This window comes from Cupressus sempervirens, chromosome 9 (genome assembly GCF_028749045.1).
Source record: "Cupressus sempervirens isolate cs-2001-9-10 chromosome 9, ASM2874904v1, whole genome shotgun sequence".
NCBI classification, from domain to species: Eukaryota; Viridiplantae; Streptophyta; class Pinopsida; order Cupressales; family Cupressaceae; genus Cupressus; species Cupressus sempervirens.
In genome coordinates, this window is record NC_143126.1 from 231487422 (window position 1) to 231512160 (window position 24739).

Consider the following 24739-nt stretch of genomic DNA (forward strand, 5'->3'; position numbering starts at 1 on the left):
GGGATAGGAGGAAACTATTCTTTGGGATGGTATAGGAATTTGATGATCTTGTTGCTCAGGATCGAGCTCCTTGTTCTATTCCTTTCTATCTTAATAAATTTTTACCCCTCTTTTTCCCAAAAAAGAATGAATGTGCGTAGACTAAGTGCCATACCTATAAAAGTTCTAGGTTGGAAAACCTAAAATTCATTAACTATAATAGTTGAAGATAATCCTAGGAAAAGCTATGAAAGTTTTGACATAAGTAAAAGAAAACAATGCATGAAATACATATATCTCTATTACAGTTTAAATTTCTTCCAATTTAGTACCATCCCAAATTTGATCTACATGTAAGCTTATCTTCCTGTAGAGGTTTTGTTTCTTCAAATTTTTTTGAAATCAACTAGCAAGAAGTGTAACTGGAGAGCCTGTTTTCGAACATTATTCATTAGGCTAATTATATTTGGCATAATATTTTTTAATTTCAATATTTTTTCAAATATATTAAATATCATAATTTAAGAAAAGGAAAAATAAAAGTATCATATCTTAATAAATTGATTTAATATGTTATGTGACTTGAAACATAAAACTTGGAACATAATAGTAATTAACCCTAATATACAATAGAACTAATTAAATTTATTTGAATAAATTTTTTTATATTTAAAAAGAGAAAATAAATAATAAAATTATTAAAACATTTCTAAATTCTGACCTAGAATATTATTTTTTAATTAAAATAATAATGTGTTCAAATTAAGGGATATCTGGTTTTCATATTTAACACACAATATAGTTTGTCCATTGTCATTCTATGCACAAAAAAAGCACCTGGCATTAAATTTTTATAATGAAATCATGAAAGAGAACTTTTTTCTTGTCAATGTCTTTATTATCATCAAGAACCATTACAACACTATGTAAAAAAGAAAGGCACCCTAAAATTGGAAACTCCAATATTGAGAAGTAATACTAAAAAAGGTTTAATAGAAAACAAATGAAACCTGAAATTTATGAACTACTAGAGGATTAACATAATTTATGTACTCATTAATGGTCATAGTGTGCAACATTGAAATTTCAATGATACTATCATCATTGAAATTAGCTGTGAAGGTTGTGAAAAATATTTTAAAAAACAACATTGAAAGAGAATCGTAAGATGCCATACTTAATAGGATGAGAGAGATAATTGGAAATAATGGTTAAACCTCTCCATTAATGCCTAAAGATATTTCTTAAATAGTTTATATTTCTATTTTATTTAATAATTTATATTTCCTTCATCTTTATGGCTATAGAATCTTTCTTTTTTGTAATGGCATTATTTGAACTTGATCTGAACGAGAAAGTATACATCTTTCTAGTAAAATGTAGTTTCTGAATCATGTCTTTGGTTAGAATTCATGACTTTCAAAGGAAGCACACAAAAGCTCATAATTATCTCTACCACTTTCTTCATTGGCCTCAAAATTAGGGTCATAGCTTAGAAGGTAATGATTTTTTGTTATTTTTATATTAGTTTCCACTTATATATACATATGTGTGTGTTTAGTTAATATCTACAGAATAAAATAAATCAATCCTATAAAGACTAACATGGAACATGGTGACTAGAAACTCAATGTTGCACAAACTAATTTGGAGTTTGTAATACACTAGTAACAAATCATGCATTGTTAGAATGTGATCAATAAAATAATCTACAAAACTTGCATTGTTAGAATGTGACCCAAAAAATAATTTACATAAATTCAAGTTTGTGCCATGTTTCCACCTTTTAGTGAATATTTGTTGGATGAACTAAAGTTTTCACCATATAGGGAAGTTGAAAAAATAAATGAAAATTAATGTATTTCTACAACTAGGGGCTTGTTCTAAGTTAATTTAAGGAGAGTAGAGAAAGATGGTATTTTTAGGCTTGTGCAAAGTTTATTTAAGATATATTAAATCTACCTGATTAAGAAACTAAACACCAATTTGGTCATTGTCTAAGTGCAATAAAGTGATGCACACTTCTGAATACTCCAATCAATACCATTGCTATTGATTTGGTTCAAGTCCAATTGAGTGGTAATTCTGTAAAATACTACAATCCTATTTCCAAGAGTGATTTTTACCTTTCGCTCACCCGAAAAAAGGTTTAAATTTTAAATGCTCAGCTCGTCCAACGGCTGGCTGCGAAAATATTATTTTATATGCAAAGATCGGACCTTATGATGTATTTCGCAGCCCGTAGGATCTTCTCTGTCAGATCGCAGTAGGATTGACGATCAGCGCGATCTTGTCATTAGAGATGCACGAGAAATAGCGTCAGCGACATCGCACCCAATTGACGCGTATCTGGTGGGTCTGGCAAGCGGGCTACAACGGAGGGTGGGTCGGGAAAGTTTTTCGGTGCCGCAGGCGCTATGTCGCTATCGCATGCCGGCCGAAAAATCTCCATAGCGACATAGCGCCCAGCAAAAATGCTCACGACAGCGGGCGATACGTTTCCACAGGCCGGAAGTTCAAAAGACCGGCGAGGCGCTATGGCGCCAACAAAAAACCAATGCATTTTTTGATGGTGACATAGCGCCCAATCAAAAAATCCACCTTGGCAGGAAGCGACCAGGCACATTGGGTCCCAGCAAGTACTTCGCATGAGCAGTCAGGATCCCAGCGCCACGGTGGCGAATCAGATGTAGCCACGTATTCATCAGTGGGGTCAAGGCAATACGGACCCTCTGAGTTGGTGCTTTGTCAGACCAGGGAGGTGTTTCATTAGACCAATAAAGAGCGACCACGTTCCCCAAGTTAGAGTTCAGTCAGCGTCACCAGTACATGGAAAGGTAAGATCTCCACCGTCGGATCAGGGCCGATTGACGGCAGGCACCATCGCGCTAAAGAAGAGCTGCGCGAGTCTTATGTTAACGACATTGCACCTGAAGGACACGGGTCCTCGTGGGTCTAGGGATGTCAACGAGGACTAGTCAGACCGTTGATACATGGCCAGTTCTTATTCATCGATACGCTGAGAGGAATGATCTTCCTTGCACACCGTCAGATCTACAGGGATTGGTGGCAAGCGCTATCTCGCCATGGAGAAACTGCATGAATTTTATGATAGCGAGTTAGCGCCCGTGCGACATGTGTCCTAGTGGAACCATGTTTCATGCCGCTAGAGCAGTAAGGACTAAGCGATCGTTAGACAAATGGGGAAGTGCCACATGTGCCACGAGCCCAATGATTTACAAGGGAAGAGGTTGTAGAATGACGAGTCTCCATGATCATCGGATCGAGGCTGATCGACGGTAGCCACCATCGCACTATGGTGGAGATGTGTGAGGGTTATGTTGGCGACATAACGCCTTTTTGACACGCGTCCTATCGACGCAGTCTAGGATGGCGGTTGGCAGTTAGTGTAACCGTCACCATCATGAGAGTATTCAGGGTAGCGCAGTTAGTCCAATGAAGGGTGGTCGACCGTGGGAGGACCTCCAGGTGGCAAAATAAAGAAATGCAATTGGCCCGCGTGACCTAGTTGGTGCATAGGGAGCCCAGTTGACCTTTTGACCTCGACGGATTCGTGAACCAGGAGGCGAGGATAATCAATTTTGTCGTGCGATTTGATCTCCATGATCAATCACGACCTACCAGAGTAAATGTAAAGCACAGAATGACACTCCACCCACCCGTTGATCCATCTACCAGGTCGGAGCGCAGTTATGGCGCCATTTTTAGTCTTCTCAGGACATTATTGGTGAAAGAGATCAAATTTTTTGGAGATTTTTTCCATGATTGTCTTTCATGGTACTCAATGGCAGGTAGTTGCAGGGTCATTTCAGCCAAAAAATCTTAGTTACGCCTAAACTATAAAGGCAGGTTTGGTACATTTTGTAAGGGTGGACTCTTCCTGATTTTCTCTGCTACTGCTTGTAGACTTGCAGTGTAGAATCCCTGTGTCTCTAAGCTACATAGCATCCAGTGTCATTCTCTTCAGTGGTCAATGTGTATGTTCTTTATTTTGCCTCTCATTGATGCATTATTGAGATTAGTGGTCCACATACTGTATCTATCCTTGGCCTATTGGATAATATACAAGTGAAATCTTCTTTTCCTGGTGTCATTCAGTTGGTTTTCTGATCTGTATGTGATTATTGATCGATATAAGTCTGGACGTGTATGACTTTTGGATGTTACCCTAGTTATGTAGTGCATATATGGGCCGGAATGAGTCTGAACACTTTGTTTTGGTGCATCACCGCCTTAGATTAGACTAGGTAGATTTGCTTTAATGCTCTCTTTCTCCCTTTCCCTTCTAAGAATAGATAGGTGTGTCCTGACAGTAAGAGGAAGCTGGCCTTCTCCGGAGACTCAACCTTGTAGTTCAAGTCCCACAGCTTGGAGGTTGTTTCCATGTTTCACTAGGTTGTCCTCGCGCATAGGCCTTGGACAAGGGTGCAAACCTAAGTGACAACAGTTTTTGGCACGCCCGGTGGGACTCATATCAGAAGATTTCAGGTCTACTAGTGTCAAGAAGAAAGAATTCTAGAGATAAACGCTGAAGAAGTAGTTCTGGCTTCAGTTTTCAAGCCTTCAAGAGGCTGAATCTTCAAGTACTTGGCGACTCTGAACATCAAAAAATTTGGTTCCAGACCAAGTTTGCAGTGATTCATGCCCGGGACTGAAACAAGAGTGTCTTCTAGAGGTAAATTTCAATATCAAGAGCTTTCTCCTTCAAATCCTAGGAGAGGAAGGACTAGAACTTCATTATCACCAGTTAGGGGTAGAATAACAGTTGATACACCCGTAAGATCTGTATCTACTCCCCCTACTATTCGAACTCAGCCTAGATTGCCATCAACACTCATCAATAGAACACTTGTTTATATGGCACAGCCAAGAGTTCATGCTTTTGCCACCTTTAATGGTGGAAGTCCTTTGTTGTTAGCCCAAAGACATGATATACCAGTAGCTGCACTAAAAAGCATACCTAATTTTACTGGTGAAACTTCTATTTCCCCTCTAGAGCATATCCAAGAGGTAGCGAATGTCAGCAATATTCATGGTATTACAGAGACTTCTAGCCTCATCTTTAAAAGGAAAGGCATTACAGTGGTATAGAGGCTTAGCTCATGGTTCCATAACTGATTGGGATGGACTAGGAGCAGGATTATGCAAACATTTTGACGATAAGAGTGACCATTTGTCACTACTAGAGCAGCTAACTACAATAAAAAGAGCCCCCCACGAATGTATGACTGATTTTAATTACAGATTCCAAAAGACATGGGATAGAATACCTACTATAGTAAAACCTACCCTTGGTAATGCTTTCTTGCATTACCTTAGAGCTTTCAACAGTGACATTGCCACCACAATCCAAACTATGGGAGGAGATACATTACCGAATGCTTATGAGACAGCTATAAAAGATGAGAATATTCTAATACAAGGTGGGAAGTTGGCTCCAAGGCCTCCTATGCCTTTCTTTCCTGATGTTCCCAACCACCAACCAGAAATAGCCCCTCTTCCTACAATTTCTATGTCACAAGCCCTTACTCCAGTTCCCCAAGCTTCCAGATCCTCAAACGGAATAGAGGAACTCAAGGAAATGCTCCAAGGTCTAGTGTTGAATACAGATAAAAGAGAGAAGACCCTGGATAAAAAATTACAAGAGCAGGGGAGGGAGTTGAAGGACCAAGGGAAGAGATTAGAGGATAGTTTTTCTCTAATACAAAAGATGAGTAACAAGGTGGTGGCCTTAGAAAGGCAGCAAGCCCAAAGTGGCAAACCCCCCCAATTACAACATCAGGCTCTAAGTGGTGGTAGGCCTCCTAATCATTGGAATAGCTCTTTTGATCAGAATAAGCAAAATAGTCATGCTGCTGCTTCAAGCTCAAATCAGAATGGAGCTATAGTCCCTCAAAATAACTTGGCCCAAGATCAAGACTTCTGTCCTTCATGTAACTATTCTTATACCTACTGCCTATGTCAGAAAGTAGAATCTTATTTGGCCCTAACTGTCCAGGAGTCCAAAGTAAAGCAATCACACAAGGAAGATCATCCCGAGGAGGCCTCATATGTTCAGAGGCAGGGTGATTTCTCTTTTATGAATCACCAGATGGAGGAGCATTGTAATGTAAACCAAGATTTCGTTGCTCATAACACAAGAAGCAAGAAGAGAGCTATGGAACATGCTGCTCCTCCTTCTCCTAAGCAGGCCTCAACTTCAAGTGTTATACCTCATACACAAAAAGAAAATGAGCAGAAAAACACTTCACAACAGCAAAGGCAAGGTCCAAGAGAGGAGCATGCAAGTGATCCCTATGTTGCTCCATCTCAACCTCTCATGAGTGCAGCTCCCAAAGTTTCTACCAAAATTCCTAACACACCATTGAGTGTGGTAGAGCAAATGAAGAAGACCAATGTAAACATTTCCATGTGGGATGTTGTTGCTACCATACCAATGCAGAGGAAGATGCTGCAACAAGAATTGGAAAGGATTGAACCCAAGGATCAGTCATCTACCGTGGAGAGTGCCACTAGTTTAGTACAACCAGCAGGAGATGTGGAGACAAGTAAAAAGGTTATACCTCCTCCATTTTATGTTTCTCTGATTATAGGGGGCAAATTAGTCCATAATTGCATGATAGATTCGGGGGCTAGTAGCTCAGTAATGCCTAGGTGTGTTGCTGATGCTTTAGGGATGAAATATGAGCCCATTGTTAGGGATGTGTTACAACTAGATGTGAGTACTATCAAAACCGTAGGCATCCTTAGAAGTGTGGAAATGGCCCTACATGCATGCCCTGGTCGTACTATGATTCAAGACATATCTGTTGCTGAAGTCAAGCCCTATTTTTCCATCTGTCTTTGAAGAGACTTCACTGCCCAAATAGATGGATTCATATCTGCTGATTGGTCTTACATGTCATTTAAGACCAGATATGGGGCCAATGCTTCAATAAGAGTAGAACCTCAAGCCCTTCACTCCCAACTTCATCAATATGAATTGCCCTATTCTAGACATGGACAAAAATAACATAGTAAACGAGCCTGCCACTTCCATAGCAAAGATTCCTGATTTCTTCTTAGATGAGTGGGAAAATACATGTTAGTTTGAGCCTATGTCGAAAACTCTTGAGACAGGCCTTAGTACATATTGCATAATAGAGAAAGAGGTTCAAGTTCCTAACCTTGTTAGGACTAATGACAACATAAATGGAGTATGGAGTATGTACTTTGACGGCTCAAGGAATAGAAATGGATCAGGGGCTAGTGTTATGTTGATCTCTCCTACACAAATAAGATACTACTTCTCTTTTAGGCTCCAATTCAGTTGTACCAATAATGTGGTCGAGTATGAGTCCTTGATCCAAGGTCTCCTACTTGCCCAAAAGAGGGGAATTCAAGCCTTGAAAGTATATGGGGACAGTCAGTTGGTAGTGAAGCAAGTGAGAAATCAGAATATCACCAAAAATGGCCTGCTCAAGTCTTATAAACACAGAGTCTTGGATTTGCTTGAGGGTTTCCAAGCATTTAATATTTGGAGCATTCCTAGGAGAGAAAATAAATATGCTGATAGACTTGCAGTAGTGGGAGCATCTTATGATGTGCCAAGGAATTTTGAGGAAGAAAAGAAACAACAAATAAGGGTGGTGGTAAGGCCTGCAGTTCCTGATAATAATACTCATTGGCAAGTGTTTGAGTCTGATGAGCAAATTGTGAGCTTCTTGTAGAATGAAGCAGAATTTTCAGAAAGAAATCAGTCAAGAGTACAAGATCAGTATGGTGATCAGATCATTCATCTTAGTTCCAACAAGCTGCCCAAGGGTCTCATTACCTTGGAGAGTGTCTTTAATCCTGATGATCAATCAAGGGATAAAGGAATGAATCTAGCTGTAGAAAAGGATGGCCATGCCCCAATTACTATTGCTGATGGAAAATCTCTTAACATGGGAAAGGTATGTTCTGAAGCCGAGCAAGAAAATTTCATTCATCTATGTCAAGAGTTTAGTGATGTATTTGCTTGGACGTACGATGACTTAAAAGGTTTTGACCCTAGTTTGTTTCAGCATACCATAGATTTGGTTGATAGGGTCAAACCAGTAAGACAAAAACAGAGGCCAGTGAATCCCAAGATTGAACCCTTGATGAGGAAAGAGCTATCCAAGTTGATTGAAGCTAACATAATTTTTCCTATTAAACATTCATCATGGGTAGCTAACCTTGTCCCTATGAGGAAGAAGAATGGAGAAATCAGATTGTGTGTGGACTTTAGGGATCTTAATCAAGCTTCCCTTAAGGATCACCATCCTCTCCCTTCTATGGAGAAAATTTTGTCCAAGGTCAGTGGGTCAAGGAGATTCTCTTTTCTTGATGGGTTTTCTGGTTATAACCAAGTGCTAGTTAAAGAGTCTGATAGATACAAGACAACATTTACTACTAAATGGGGCACCTATTCTTATTGCAAAATGCCATTTGGGTTAACAAATGTAGGTGCCACATTCCAAAAGGAAATGGAGGTAGCTTTCATAAGATTAATTGACAAGTTTGTCTTAGTATACCTTGATGATATAACTGTGTATTCCAAGAATGTAGAAGATCATCTTGATCATTTGAGACAGGTATTTCTAAGATGTAGAGAGTTTGGGGTTTCTCTCAACCTGGCCAAATGTGTCTTTGCTACAAACCAAGGAAAACTATTGGGACACATTGTATCTAAGGATGGATTGACCATTGATCGAGAAAGAACAAAAGCAATACATGCCCTTCCTCTCCCTAAACACAAGAAAGGGCTACAAAGTTCCTTGGTAGGATAAATTTTGTAAGAAGGTTTATTCCTAATCTTGCTACCATGGTGAAACCCCTTACAGCCATGCTCAAGAAAGATATGGTCTTCTCATGGACCAAGGAGGGGAAGGAGAGTTTTGAAAAGATCAAGGCAGCCATAGCATTGGCCCCTACACTCATGAACCCAAATTTTGAGAAAGATTTCATCCTCTACACTTTAGGTGGTGAGTCAAGTATTTCTGCTGTCTTGACTCAAAAAAATGACAAGAATGAGGAGCGGCCCATAGCCTTCTTTAGTGAAGGGCTCAAGGAATATCAAGATAAGTATAGCTTTGTTGAGAAGCAAGCCCTTGCAGTCATTAGAGCCTTGAAGAAATTCAGACACCTCTTATCCCATAATAGGATCCATTTTTTGGTGCCCCATGCAAGTGTAAAAGACTTCCTGTTAAACAAAGATATCAGTGAGAAGAGAGTTGGATGGATCACTAGGGTAATGGAATATGACGTTGACATTCAGATTACCAAATTGGTAAGAGGGAGAGGATTATGCAAAGAAATTTTATCAAGTTAGGATTCAGATGAAGAAGCTGCTATGGTAATTACAGAGCAGCAGGAGGAAAGAAATGTTAATGCCCCAAGGAGCTGGATGGATGACATGAGGAACTTTTTATCAGGGAATGGATACCCTGAGGGATTGGATAGAGCTAAAAGAAGACAATATAGACTGTAATCCATTCCCTATGTTGTGATTGATGATATACTATTTAGGAGGGATTTTAATGGGACCCTGTTGAGATGTGTTGAAGAGGATCAGGCTGAAAGGATGATTAAAGAACTCCATGATGGCCCTGATGGTGGCCACTTCTCTGCGAGAACAACTGCCATGAAGATCATGAGGGCTGGTTATTACTGGCCATCCTTGTTTCATGATTGTCATAGGTATGTGAGAAAATGTGAGAAGTGCGCTTTCTTCTCAGGCAAACAGAGACTTGCAGCTCTTCCTCTTCATCCTATTCAGGTGGATCAGCCCTTCACCCAGTGGGGGTTGGATTTTATAGGCCCCATTAATCCTCCATCTAGTGCAGGTCATAAATGGATTTTGGCTGCTACTGATTATTTCACTAGGTGGACAGAGGTAGTTGCCTTGAAGGATGCGACAGAGCCATCAGTTGTTGAATTCCTTGATGGAATTGTATCTAGATTTGGTGCTCCTTCTACTATCATCTCAGATAATGCCAAATCTTTTGTTGGAACCCAGATTTGTGCATGGGCAATGAGTCACAATATCTATCTGAGCACATCATCAAATTACTACCCGCAGGGTAATGGTTTGGTTGAATCCTCCAATAAGAATATGATCAGAATCATAAAGAGAACGATAGAAGACAACTAGAGGGCCTGGCATAAGAAGCTAAGAACTGCTCTATGGGCTGATAGGATAATGCCCAAGAGATCTATTGGGAGTTCACCTTTTGTGCTGGTATATGGTAGGGAGGCCAGACTCCTAATCTCATTGGAATTCCCATCCTTGGAGTTGGCTCATCGGCTGGAACTAATTGAAGATGATGCCATGTCAGTAAGAATGGAAAAACTAATTGAACTGGAAGAAAAGAGAAACAAAGCTATGCAAACCCTGGAGATACACCAGCAGTAGATGAAGAAGAGTTTTGATAAGAAGGCAAGGGCCAGAATCTTTAGAAAAAGAGATTTAGTTCTCAAGTGGGACTCAGACAGAGCAAAACTAGGAAGGCACTCTGAATTTGATCCACTATGGAGTGGCCCTTATCTGATCTCTAGTTGCAAACAGGCCAATGCGTTCTAGCTAAGCAGGCCAAATGGTGAAATTCTACCCATTCTAGTCAATGGGATCCATTTGAAGCCCTGTTTCTTAAGGATTGTGAGTCCATGTACATAGTTAGCCTATTTTCTTCCTGTTCGTTCATGTTTGCAATAAGTGTGCGCGCACATGGCTCTCTTCTTCAGTCGCTAGTTTCCAAAATTTTGACAAGTATCAGGTTGCTGAGGAGGTCCTGTTTTGTTTCCAAGTTGCAGGGACAGAGGCAGAGTTCAAGGGTTTTTTAATGTTTTGATTTCCTCATTTAGGGTTAGGGTTTCTTGCAGCTCTCGGTTTCATACCTTCCAGGCCCTCTTCCGACTCCATGGCCCAATGGATCATTCTTAGGCACTGGTCATGCATTGAGCAGGCTCATGCCCCCTGTGAGTCACCAGGATTGTTACCTTTCGCTCACCCACCAAAAGTTTAAATTTTAAATGATCAGCTCATCCAACGGCTGGCCGCGGAAATATTATTTTATATGCCAAGATCGGACCTTATGATGTATTTCGCAGCCCGCAGGATCTTCTCCGTTAGATTTCAGCAAGATCGACGGTCGGTGCGATCTCGTCATTAGAGATGCACGAGAAATAGCGTCAGTGAAATCGTGCCCAATTGACACGTGTCTGGTGGGTTCGGCGAGCGGGCTACAATGGAGGGCGGGTCAGGAAAGTTTTTCGGTGCCGCAGGCGCTATGTCGCTATCGCATGTCGGCTAGAAAATCTCCATAGCGACATAGCACCCGACGAAAATGCTCACGGCGACGGGCGACACGTTTCCACGGGCTAGAAGTTCGAAAGATCGGCAAGGCGCTATGGCGCCAACAGAAAACCAATGCATTTTCTGATCGCGACATAGCACCCAATCGAAAAATCCACCATGGCAGGAAGCGACCAGGCACGTTGGGTCCCAGCAAGTACTTCGCATGAGCAATTAGGAGCCCAGCGCCATAGTGGCGAATCAGATGTAGCCACGTATTCATCAGTGGGGTCAAGGCAATACGGACCCTCCGAGTTGGTGCTTTGTCAGACCAGGGAGGTGTTTCATTGGATACGTGGCCAGTTCTTATTCATCGATACGCTGAGAGGAATTATCTTCCTTGCACACCGTTAGATCTACAGGGATTGGCGATGGGCGCTATCTCGCCATGGAAAAATTGCGTGAATTTTATGATAGCGAGTTAGCGCCCGTGCGCCATGTGTCCTGGTGGAACCATGTTTCATGCCGCTGGCACAGTAAGGACTAAGCGATCGTCGGACCAATGGGGAAGTGCCACATGTGCCGCGAGCCCAGTGATTTACAAGGGAAGAGGTTGCAGAATGACGAGTCTCCATGATCGTCGAATCGAGGCTGATCGACGGTAGGCACCATTGTGCTATGGTGGAGATGTGCAAGGGTTATGTTGGCGACACAACGCCTTGTCGATACGCGTCCTGTCGGCACAGTCTAGGATGGCGGTTGGCGGTTAGTGTAACAGTCACCATCATGATAGTATTCAGGGTGGCGCAGTTAGTCCAATGAAGGGTGGTCAACTACGGGAGGACCTCGAGGTGGCGAAATAAAGAAATGCAATTGGCTTGTGCAGCCTAGTTCGCACATAGGGAGCCCGGTTGACCTTTTGACCTCGACGAATTCGTGAACCAGGAGGCGAGGATAATCAATTTTGTCGTACGATCTGATCTCCATGATCAATCATGACCTACCAGAGTAAATTTAAAGCACAGAATGACACTCCACCCACCCGTTGATCCATCTACTATGTCAGAGCACAGTTATGGCACCGTTTTCAGTCTTCTCAAGACATTATTGGTGAAAGAGATCAAATTTTTTGGATATTTTTTCCATGATTGTCTTTCATGGTACTCAATGGCGGGTAGTTGCAGGGTCATTTCAGCCAAAAAATCTTAGTTACACTTGAACTATAAAGGTAGGTTTGGTACATTTTGTAAGGGTGGACTCTTCATGATTTTCTCTACTACTGCTTGCAGACTTGCAGTGTAGAATCCCTGTGTCTCTGAGCTACATAGCATCTTGTGTCATTCTCTTCAGTGGTCAATGTGTATGTGCTTCATTTTGCCTCTCATTGATGCATTATTGAGATTAGTGGTCCACATACTGTATCTATCCTTGGCCTATTGGATAATATACAAGTGAAATCTTCTTTCCCTAGTGTCATTCAGTTGGTTTTCTGATCTGTATGTGATTATTGATTGATATAAGTCTGGATGTGTATGACTTTTGGATGTTACCCTAGTTCTGTAGTGCATATATGGGCAGGAATGAGTCTGAACACTCTGTTTTGGTGCATCACCACCTTACCTTAGACTAGGTAGATTTGCTTTAACGCTCTCTTTCTCCCTTTCCCTTCTGAGAATAGATAGGTGTGCCCTGACAGTAAGAGGAAGCCAGAATTCTCCGGAGACTCAACCTCGTAGTTCAAGTCCCACAGCTTGGAGGTTGTTTCCATGTTTCACTAGGTTGTCCTCGTGCATAGGCCTTGGACAAGGGTGCAAACCTAAGTGACAACAGTGATATATTATGTAGTTTTAAACTATTATAGAATCCTATAAAGCATCCAATTAGTCCCAATTTGGGAAAGAATCCAACATTATGCAAAACGTCCTCATCAACATAGTCATCCAAACATACTGAAATAGTCTTATTGGATACCGGCACAAACTTCCTCTCTCCTAATACTAGCTAGATTAGAAACCCTATACTTTTTGTTTTAGGCATTGCTTATGGATATGAGACCTACCTCTCATATTCCAGCTACCCTTCATTCGGGTAGAATGATTGGTTGCACACTATTAAAAGGAACCCATACAACATCCTTTGGATGACAAATTTGAACACCTCTAAACAATTGTATGTCCAAGATCTTATCTACGGCTCTGATACCAATTGTAGAAATGTAGTCACACAAAGGAAATAGAATAAAATAGAGATTTTTTAGACTAGCCTAGCTCTGCTAAGCAGAGACATATTTATTGTATTCCATAGGCACGCTAATTAATTTGATTATATTACCTCTTTATATTATAGAGGATTGCATATTATTCAACCTAGTTTTATCATCTAAACTAGTCATTCAATTTTCTGATCATGGATATCCACTCCACTAGAAGAAGGTCAAACAAATACAAATTGCTAAGTTCTCAAATTGATCTTCTTGTATAGCCATGCCATTTGGAGAAGACTCAAACACAAGTCTTTCTAATTGATACTTTAATTAGCATAAATTTTGGAAATAATCTTTGATTTACATTTTCTTTATTTAGTCCTTGTTGCTAGCACTTGATGATGGAATTGAAGTCAAGAAGTAGTAATCTACAATTTCTACACTTCATCCTATTCTTTAGGATTAGAACCTAGAGGTGCATTATAAAAGCCAAGATACTTTATCTAACTCACCTTATCTATATTCTATAATTCATCTTATTTGTAGAATTCATTGTGCTATTCAAGAGATTAGATGAGGGAAAGTATGCATTGGATGATTGTATCCAAGCTGGACCAGTGAAAGGTTTATTACAGACCCACATGTTGTTCTTTACTAAAATTGGTTTATGTCAATAGAGTATAATTGGATTATATGTAATGCTTTTGATTAGATGAAGATATGGTTTCAGTAAGCCTTTGAGAGTATACTATCATACGCTTTCTTCTTTGAAATTATTAATCCAATCTTGAATGCTGGCATATTGTCATTTTCTTCAATGGTACATTTGGTGATCACCATGTTGCTACACCTTGGGAATGTGTAATAGCTTTAGTTTAAGGAAAACTTCAAAGTGGAGGAGAATTTGACTTAAAAAAATTAATGGTTATCAAATTTGCCCTAAGGTTTTAGTTGGCTTGAAGCATCTAGACTATTTCCTAAAGGAGTTCAATTTTGAGGGTATCTCAATTGATACTCAAAGACCACTTCACCTCAATCTGATCATTTTTGTTTCCTTTATATATGTTGTATACATTTGAACTAGCAAACTAGAGATCTATGAGTTAAGGAACTTTATTTATTTAATCTTAAGTGTTGCTCATAGATGGTTTAATATGATTAATATTTATGATTTTCCCTAGTTATAGCGTATTGGTTAGTTCTAAAAAATATATTTATTTTGTATGCAACTATTGTTGTTGACAAGTATAGAAGGAAAGAAATAGGCCAAGGTGTTTCCTAATAAAAATAGAAACCTAACTACATCAAGTGTCACCTTAACACTAATTCAAATTGAGTCATAATCTTTCAAAAAAAGAATTATAATTTGGATCTCAATCTCTAAATATATTTATAAACAAAAATACACCACAAACCTAATGCTAAACCAAACTAGAAACCACAACCCTAAACCTAATTAGACAAAAAATTAACTACAATCTCAAGTAAAACCTTAATCAATTCAAGCTGAATTCTAATAGTAAACCACTTTGAATATTATCTCTATACTAAATTAAACTCTAATAGTAAATCAGATTAGACCCTTGCATAATAAATGAAGTTAAGCTAGGGAATGCGAAGAGTATGAAAATTCCTCTTTTGATGATAGCCAATGTAAATAGGTAGAAACTCAACATTCCTTTGTTGGTAATAGTAAATGCGAATAATGGGAAATTCAATAGTCCTAATTGTCTGCAAAAATCCAATTTTCAATCAAGTATCAACTAGAAAATTATACAAATGAGGAATTATAAGAACAATGGATTACATCATACAGACAACAAATTACATATAAATTAAAATTTGCAGTGAACTATATAGAGAGAATGACTTAAATTGTTCTATTTGCCACCAAATTACATAATTAGTTAAGAAACAATTTCCATCAGAACTACGCAGTGATTTTCCTAGCATTTTATCAGAGATTCTAGTCAATGAAATATATTTTCATTCCTGGGTTTTTCTTCAATGAGAATTTGGGATGGATGACAAGGATTCTGTACTAGCTTCCATTGGCGTATGTTCATGTGGGAGTTGAGATTAGTTTAGACAACAACAGCTCGCCTTTCCTAAAGACAACGCATAATCTTGCAAGCTTTCACAATTTGAAGGTTTATTTGCATGCACTTGATGGTTTTTAAGGAAATCACAAGTTGCCTTTTAAGTTCTATGGAAGAGATACAATTCTTGTTAACAAATACTCTGATTTATTGATTGAAAGCCTCCAAATCCCTCATAACTGGTGGGTAGAGAGAAATAAAGAAGTGGTGAGATGCATAGATGGTAAAGTTGTCTACTCTCCTACAAATCCAACACCTATTCCTCTTTCATAGATTCCCTTCTAATCTATTACTTTCAATTTCATCGTTATTTTCATTTTCTAGCACAGAGAATCCCACCATGCTTTCATTTTTAATAACTCATAATTTTATGAGGGTAATGTTAGTTTTGATGATGCTTGTTTGTCTCATGTTATAGAGCACTATTGACAGTAGTGTTGAGGTTTGTTTATATTTGTAAGTTACATCAGCATAAATCAGGCATTGGTTTTATGAAATCGAGGTTTATATATTTTAAAGCTTGAAAAGCAGATTCTATTTATAGTTTCAAATTTCGCTAAATGACTGTATGATTCCTCAATCGGCCTTGATTTAGTCTGCATAGAGTTAATGAAACCTATTCATTGATTCCAACCTTCAACTTGTCGGAGTTGATTAACTAGAATTATTAATAGTGGATATAATAGTTTCTAGCTCTTAATTATTTTTCTTTTAATTTATTTGTATGTGATGCCTAAAAATGAGGATTGTGCTTAAGCTTTCTACAAATCTCGTGTTTCAGTATATTTTTATTTATTTTTCCTATAAGCTTGTGTATGTAAATGTGAAGTAAAGAAAATGTCACTCTTCTCAGAAATACTTGACCTAAAAGAAAATGTCACTCTACTTAGAAAGACTTGACCTAATAACATAACATCCAAAATTGCTTCAGTGGATAGTCATATTTGTCAACAATTTGCATCTACTATACTTCATTATCTATCTATTATTTTATTTTTCTTTTCCACTTTATTTGAATAATCAATGTGGTTGTAGATATAATAAATCAGTTAGTGATTATCCAACAAATTAAAACTTAAAACAATATAAAATTAGTTAAGGAAGAAATATTAAGTATGTGAGAATTGAATACAATTTCATTTGTTGTGTTTCCAAAGATGTCACCTCAAAAGAGATTAGTTAAGAAAGGTTATATAATTGATGTTAATTTTAGAATTTTACAATTAAGATAGATGACCTTTTGAGAAATCTCTAGACTTCATTTTTGTGAGAATTGTTTAGATGCAATGCTCACACTAAATGTTCTATTCCTTATCATGAGAGATGGGTTCTAGTGAGCCACTACTCCTAAAACATGGGTCAATAAGTTCACTCAACAAATAAATAGCTATACCTTGATGATAAAATCATAATTTTACTTGTAGAAATATTTCTTACTTATTAATAGAAACCTATTTTGAAGAAAAACTCATTGATTACCAACTTCTCATTATGGGATTTAGTGGTGTTTATGAATTGGAACTATATCATTCTTCCTCCTCTTGAAGCTTTTACCTTTTTCTTCCAATAGAAAACAAATAGAAAGGAAGTCTATTAGTGTGCACCCCATAACCCTTACCACAAATTGATTTTTGGTACAACATCACATGGTAATTGTACAATAATTGGACATATCAAATCACGTGAAGAAAAAATTCAAAACCTCCCATGGGGACTAATATATTGTAGAGAAAGTGCATTTCTTTTTTGTACAGTTAGATAAAAAGTTTGATAGGAGGAGCTATCACATGCATGCGTGCAACCTTACAACTGGGGAGCAATAGTGAATCTAAATGGATATGTTGAGGGCCCTATAAAGTTACAAAATGAAATGGAAAATATTGAGCATGCTACAAGGTGAGACTTCATAAAAGTTAATGGTAGGCACAAAATCCCAAAGTAAATGCCTTGTAGGTGCGAGCTTAACACCCCATTGATAATTACAAGTGACAACATAATTACTATTCTTGTTCAGAAAAATAAAGTTAATAATAGAGAGATCTATCAATTCCATTTTTTTTATGAGAAAACTTTATATTAAAGTTTGCTATTAATATTTTTTGATTGATTTCATTGGATTACATTTGGTGGAAACAAAATCTCAAGAAAACTTTGTTGATACAAAGACAAGAGAAGACACGTTAATCTAGAATGTTTGTAGTGCACTATAGGATATTGCAGAAGTAATTTGAATATTAATAATTTTGTTTTGTTTTGATTGGCACTCCACACAATAGGAAAGTTCACCCTTACCCTTCCACAAGAATGTATAGTGCCAGAGGATTGTTTAAGAGAAACAACATGTAAGATTACTAGCATCATTGTTGGCATAGCTAGCATTGAGAGTTTTTGTTTAAGCATGTAGGTGATACATGTGAGCATAAGACTTTAGAATAGTTTACTAGCCCTACAATGAGAATAGATGCTCAACCTAAGAATTATCCCTTTTACTCTTTTCTTCTTTGTGGGAGATGTTTGTCTGGTAAATTATTTGGGCTATCTAGTTTTAGCAGGTAAGTTTCTTTTAAAATTGTAAACCAAAGCTTTGAACACAATACTAATCCATACTCATTCTTCCAACACTGAGGGGTTATGGAATCTACATTTCTAAGTTTTCCACCAGGGTGAAGTAGAAAATAAATAAATTGAAAGTAGTCTATATTCTCTCAAATATATGGTTTAGGGAAATCTTGAACAAATAAAATGGCCAAAATATTCAAGAACCATAGAGGACTAAATATTGAATGAAAATGTAAAATCCAAAGGCATGAAAATGCATTTAAGCTTCAACACAATTTTTTTTTAGGTTTTCAAGAAGAAGCATAATATTAACTACTATATGTTACAACTTTCCAAATGTAAAAATAGCATTCCAAATAGAAGAACCTAATACTCACCACCATTCATATACCAAAAAAAGAAAATTCAAAAAATGGAGTGTAAAAAATAAAATGAAATTGTAAAAGCTTGATTACAGATTTTAGATAGACAAACTATATATGTATGAAAAAGTCTCATGTTTATCAAAAAGCAATACTAATCTAGCTTCCAAATAGTAATGAGAAACATCAGAGAGGAAAAAACTTCTATAGCACTGTGCATATTGAAATTCTAGAATGGAAAAATGAAAATATGAATGGCTAAAAGAAATGAAATTTAGGGTTTCATCTTATTTAACAAAATTGATAAGAAAGATAAATTGGAAAATCATTGCATCCACTCTAAGAATTATGCAATAGTAGGAAGAAAGTAAATGTATGTAAGTCTTGATTATGTAGGAGCCACTATTCCAGAGGAAGAAAGATTTTTCAAAATATCTTTTCAACCTAAAACCAATGACATTATTTTTCAATATTGATAGAGTGTAAGAATTGCTATTTAGAAGGAGATAAACAAAAAAATTACCTTAAAACACATATGATCTGAGCACATAGGATGTGATAGAGAATGGGTGATATTTGCTTCAATTGTGTAATCTTATAATGTGCTTGTATGAAGACTTCTTTTGTTTGGCACAAAGATTCATATACCTAACTCTATAAAAAACCTAAACCTCATGTCATGCAAGGAATATCTTTGAAACATGTTCTATTCTCTGTAGGTATAGCATGTTTGGGAAATTATAATAGTGGATGCATAGGTCTCTTGGTGAAATGACAATTGCCATGTTTACAAATTTATCCTAATATTTGTATAGAAAAAAGAAAAGACTGCTAGTGAAAATAATAATGACCAATAAAAAAATATTAATTTCTTTATATGAAATGAAATATTTCATTAAATCTTTCAAACTATAGTCAAAAATGTTATAACTAGAAAAAGCATGGGTTTCAATGAATGAACTAATACAATGAAACAGGTTGAAAACTTTAGTCTCCTGCCTTTTAAGATAGGGACTAATAATTGATAAATCATTCTAAAAGTATTTTTATGTGCTTGAGAATCATCACTTAGATAGAAACTCTTGCATCACATTTTGTTTTCAATCAAATGTATTTTCACCTTCCTTCCATTATGATTAATAAACTCTTCTTCCAACGTAGAAAATAAAACAATGATTTGAAGAATACATGAGCAATAATATATGCACATAGTTTTATTCATATGAGATTCAATTATATCATTGATTAAATTGAAAGGAAATAGTAAATAAAAATGGATCCAGTATTATTTGACACGAAATTAAAATAGTTGATGAAAGAGTATAGATTTTAGTGGTTGTCTTCAAGCTAAGATTTCAAAGTAGAACCTTTCACAGTACGATCAAGATTGACACATGCATCTTTGGGAACTAATGGGGCATTGGAATATATGTGTTGTGGTGCTTGGCTGAATTGTACACGTGCCCAATTCTAGTTTGATAAATCCATTCTAGAGGTCTTTTCAAGGCATGGAACCTTGAATTTGGCCAAGACATGGATGATTATTGGAAAAATTCCACCATTGAATGAGTAATTATTTGTTTGTTACAACTACACAACAAGTTGTTATTGACATCTACCTGGCCATTAATTGGTGACAGAGTAAACTTGCAATTCTATCATCTTCATCTTCTCCACATGAAATAAATTAAGCTTTTCTTGGTTCTAAATGTAAAAGCCTCTATATAGAGAGAGGTAACACAGTGCAAAAATTAATCAATAAACAAAATCTTTCTCTTTCAAATTTGTTCGAGGTGTTGTTGTTCTTTTCTCTTAAGTTTGTTTATGTTTTCTTCATGGTATTAGAGCATCATTGACTCTTAGGCTATGGTACATTTTTTTCATGAATTTTTTCACTGTAGGTTATAATCTAATTGAGGAGCATCAAAGAAACCTCTGGGTGTTTGGAAAGCCAAGATGGGTAGTGAAATAGATTGTTTTATTTTTTGAAGTTTCTATCTAAAGGAGAATAAAAAGTGTTAATAAAAGATTACTCAAGAGAAGGGAAGTTGGATGTTGGTATGTTATCTATTGCTACATAAGAAGAAGAATGAGATTTTTGGAGGTAAAATTATCTATTTCATCAATGTAGAGAAAATGTCATAGAGTTTGGTGTGATGTTGTTCAGATGGTGATCATGTCCAATAATCTTACATTTGAATTTTTAAAGGAATAGATGAGGAAATCTGAAATTATCATTGTGATTATGAAGTGTGGTAAAAATACTAGATTAACTCAAAGAAAGTGTTATTTGTGGATTAATCATAATGGGGAAGCAAGATAAAAGAGTGTTAAAGGAAAATGCAAATTTAATTTCTGAGATGGACATTTTAGAAGAAGAATCAATAAATATGAACAAAGAAAATGGAGACTTAATTTATGAGAAGAATTGTTTGCAAGAAGAATTGACATAGTTAAGAAATAAAATGAATATAGATAGATGCAACTTTTAAAATCAAATTAATGTCTATATAGAAGCAATTGGAGAGCTAGAGAAAAAATTAATGTTGTTCGATATTGCTAAGAAAAGAAATGATGAAGTAGAGGAGGAAATGAAGAAAGTAAAAGAAGAAAATTACTTGTTAAAGGATGAACTAAATCAATCCATCATTGAAAGAAATGCATGTGTGAAAGAAAAATTAGTATGTAATGTTTCATGTATTATAGATGATTTAAATTCACCACTAGAAAAGTGTGACTCTGTTGAGGTTGTTTGCAATAAAGAATATGAAAATGTGGCATCAAATATTGTTAGTTGTGATAATAAGAATGTTAGATGGAATATAATGAAGAAGATGGGTTACAAAGGCAAAGGATTGGGAAAACATGAACAAGAAATCATAGAGCCTATTGAGCCAATCATGAGACCAAAGTATGAAGGACTAGGATATATGATAGATAAAAGAAATGACTATATGGATTCAATAACAAATTTTAAATGTAAAAAATATATCCAATGTTCAAATTGTAACAGGAAAGGACATACAAAAGACAAGTTTTGGGATATACATCCATGCAGTCTTTGTGGATTAAAGAGTCATTGTTAAAAGACATGTTGGAATGAAGAGTGTAAAAATAATTCTATGGAGAAAAGATTCAAAATGGACATTGGATGGAGTTATGGATCAAGTTGGAAAAATATCACAAGTATGATAAAAGGTTTTTTTAGATACAAATGTTTGAGTGTGAGGAATAATGAAAACCTATAAAAGTGTCAAATCTCAAAAAGGATTACAAATGGTTCATACAAATCAGAATTATCATCTATGAAGACATCCATGAAAAGTAAGCTTAAAGATAGCTTTTTACCACCATTTGTTTAGGTGAAGAAAAAAAATCTTAAACTTTTATGAAGGGTTTGTGGTAATCTGAAACCATTTGTTTAGGTGAAAAACCTAAAATTTCATTGAAGGGTTTGTGGAAATATAAAACCACTTGTTTAGGTTAAAAACCTAGAAGTTTTTGAAGGGTTCGTGGTAAGCCAAAACCACTTGCATAGGTGAAAAACCTAATGGAGACACAATTCTATTACTTGGGGTAATCCCAAATTCTTATTGGTGAATGAATTCCTATTCTTATAGTGAGAAGAGGAAACACATTTTTTATGTTGTAAAATAGGTACCCAACAAGGCTGACTACCGGGACCTATTCTATTTGAATTTTTTATTGTAATTTCTTCCACTTTTAGATTTAGTGGTAGAAATTAAGGAAAGGTGTTGGAAAAATTCCACTATTGAATGAGTAATTACATGTTTGTTACAACTACACAGGTAGTTGTTATTGACATCTTCCAGTCCATTGATTGGTGACTGAGTAAACTTGTAGTTCTGCCATCTTCATCTTCTCCACACATGAAATGAGTTGAGTTTTTCTTAGTTCTAGAAAATGTAAAAGCATCTATATATAGAGAGAGGTAACTACAGTGAAAAAGTAAATCAATAAACAACATCTCTCTCTTTGAAATTTGTTTGAGGTGTTGTTATTCTTTTCTCTTAAGTTTGTTTATGTTTTCTTCAATGATAAGTTTTACCATGCTGATGATAACCAGTACTATTCTCACCTTAATTTGCATCAAACTCTCCATGTTTTTTGTATTAACTGAATAGGAACTCTATGTGTGAAGATTGATATGAATCACTCATGAGACCAACCTCATACTTAATAAATACTCATGGGAATCATTTTGTCAATTTGTCCTTCATAGTCATGGGTCATAATAGAGACAAAACTATTTACAAGCTATTCAAATTAGAAGGATTGACTACATCTTAGGGAAAAAACAAATAATATCTAGTAAAGGCCATTCTAGAAATAGGAAATCATTGGTAGTCCATTTTAAATTTTTTTCAATTATATTATAAATTTAATTGATATTTAATCATGTTTATATTTTTTTATTTCTCATGCATTTTGAGTAATTTATATGGAAATCTTGAATATTACATTGTAGCCTAACTAAGGATCAAAATTGTGCATTCTTTCAATTTGTCATACTACAAGATATATTTCTTGGTCATTTTACTATTGTCGAGATCTACAAGCAATTAACTAAGTAGATACAAACAATGAACAAAAAAATTATTCAAACAATATTAGTTAAGAGATGATAAACATATACATAAGAGGCATGTATACACATGTATTTATGATGAGTGTGGAGAAAAGAAACAATGAGTGACTACTCCTACACAATATGAAACATAAATGAGAATACTAAATGAGTGTATCACAGAGTGGCCAATGTTCATAGAAGTGGTGTGTTCAAATTGAGAATACAAGTGTACACTAATATGATTGGAAAAAACTCAAAATAATCCCTAAGTAAGATTTGACTATTGTGAATAGGTCACAAACAAGACATGTTAAGCATAGGCTATATTTCAAGCAACTCTATTCACACCAGCACCCCCCATAAAGTGAAAATTATAGAAATTTGAATAATAGTGATGGGTCATGGTTAATACCCTTTTTTGATAGCTATGTACACAAGGATCTTCCATAAATAAGTGTGAAAATGAAAAAGAAATGAGAACAAACATTGCTTGAAAATAATACATGATAAATAAATGAGACTATATATATTAGAAAGAATATCAAATGTGACTACAATAGTCCTCAATAGAATCACCAAAAGTTATATGTGATGAATATTTGAAAGTTGTAGTGATAGTAAATGAAATGTCAATTATAGATATTGGCGGGTGTATCACGAAATAGTAGTCATTTTGAGAAAGTCTCTAAAATCATAGAAAACATAACTATCAACCATTCCAATAGCTACAAATATTTTATTTTGAAAATCTTGATGATAGCTATACTTAGTGAAAACTATAAATTTTTCATATTCAATTGGATGAATGTAATAAAGGTTCATATTGAATTATTAAACAAAAGACTTACCTAGATCCATTCCCTATATGAATTGTGAATCACCCCTAAACACATGGACTGGTATTGATGGCCACTCCCCTTTCATCTATAATTAAAGAATATATTTGAATCAACAGATATAGAGAATATTTCATATGGTGAGATGCTACTTAGAAATTAATGTGTTTCTATGATTCATAAAATGAAGATGTTGATAGTCATATATAGTTTGATTTTCCCTTGTTTAGTAATGATGATAATTCTCAAACTTCATAAGTTTCATAAAGAAGATTTGAAAGGTTATTTATTTTCTTCTTCGCATATTTGCATTTCTTATTTTAAATTATTTTTTCTTCTACATAATTTATTTATTTATCGATAAAATTCCTATTTTCTATTTTTTTTAAAAAAATTATTTTTAATAAAAAATTATAATTTACTCCATTCAAAATGAGCACTAGTAGGAAAGAACAAGTTACTTAAACACAACTTGTAATCTTTCCATAGGAATCTTGTTGACTCAAACTATTAAATATATGTTATTTATAAGGGCACACCAGAATTTACAAAGAGTACAAATTTTAATCATACAAAAGTCTAGTAGCTAAACCATGTTTCTTTTATTACATTAAAATTTCTTTCATTTGAAATTACTATTTCTAAAACATTCTTCACTTCCTTCCCATATTCCTTCTAGACGTACTTTTAGTTTCCAAAGAACATCTAATTGAAACCTATTGTTAGCTCAAACAAAAAATATACAAATAATTTTAAGTTGTTAAGTCCTACTACTACTCTAATTTAGACCAAA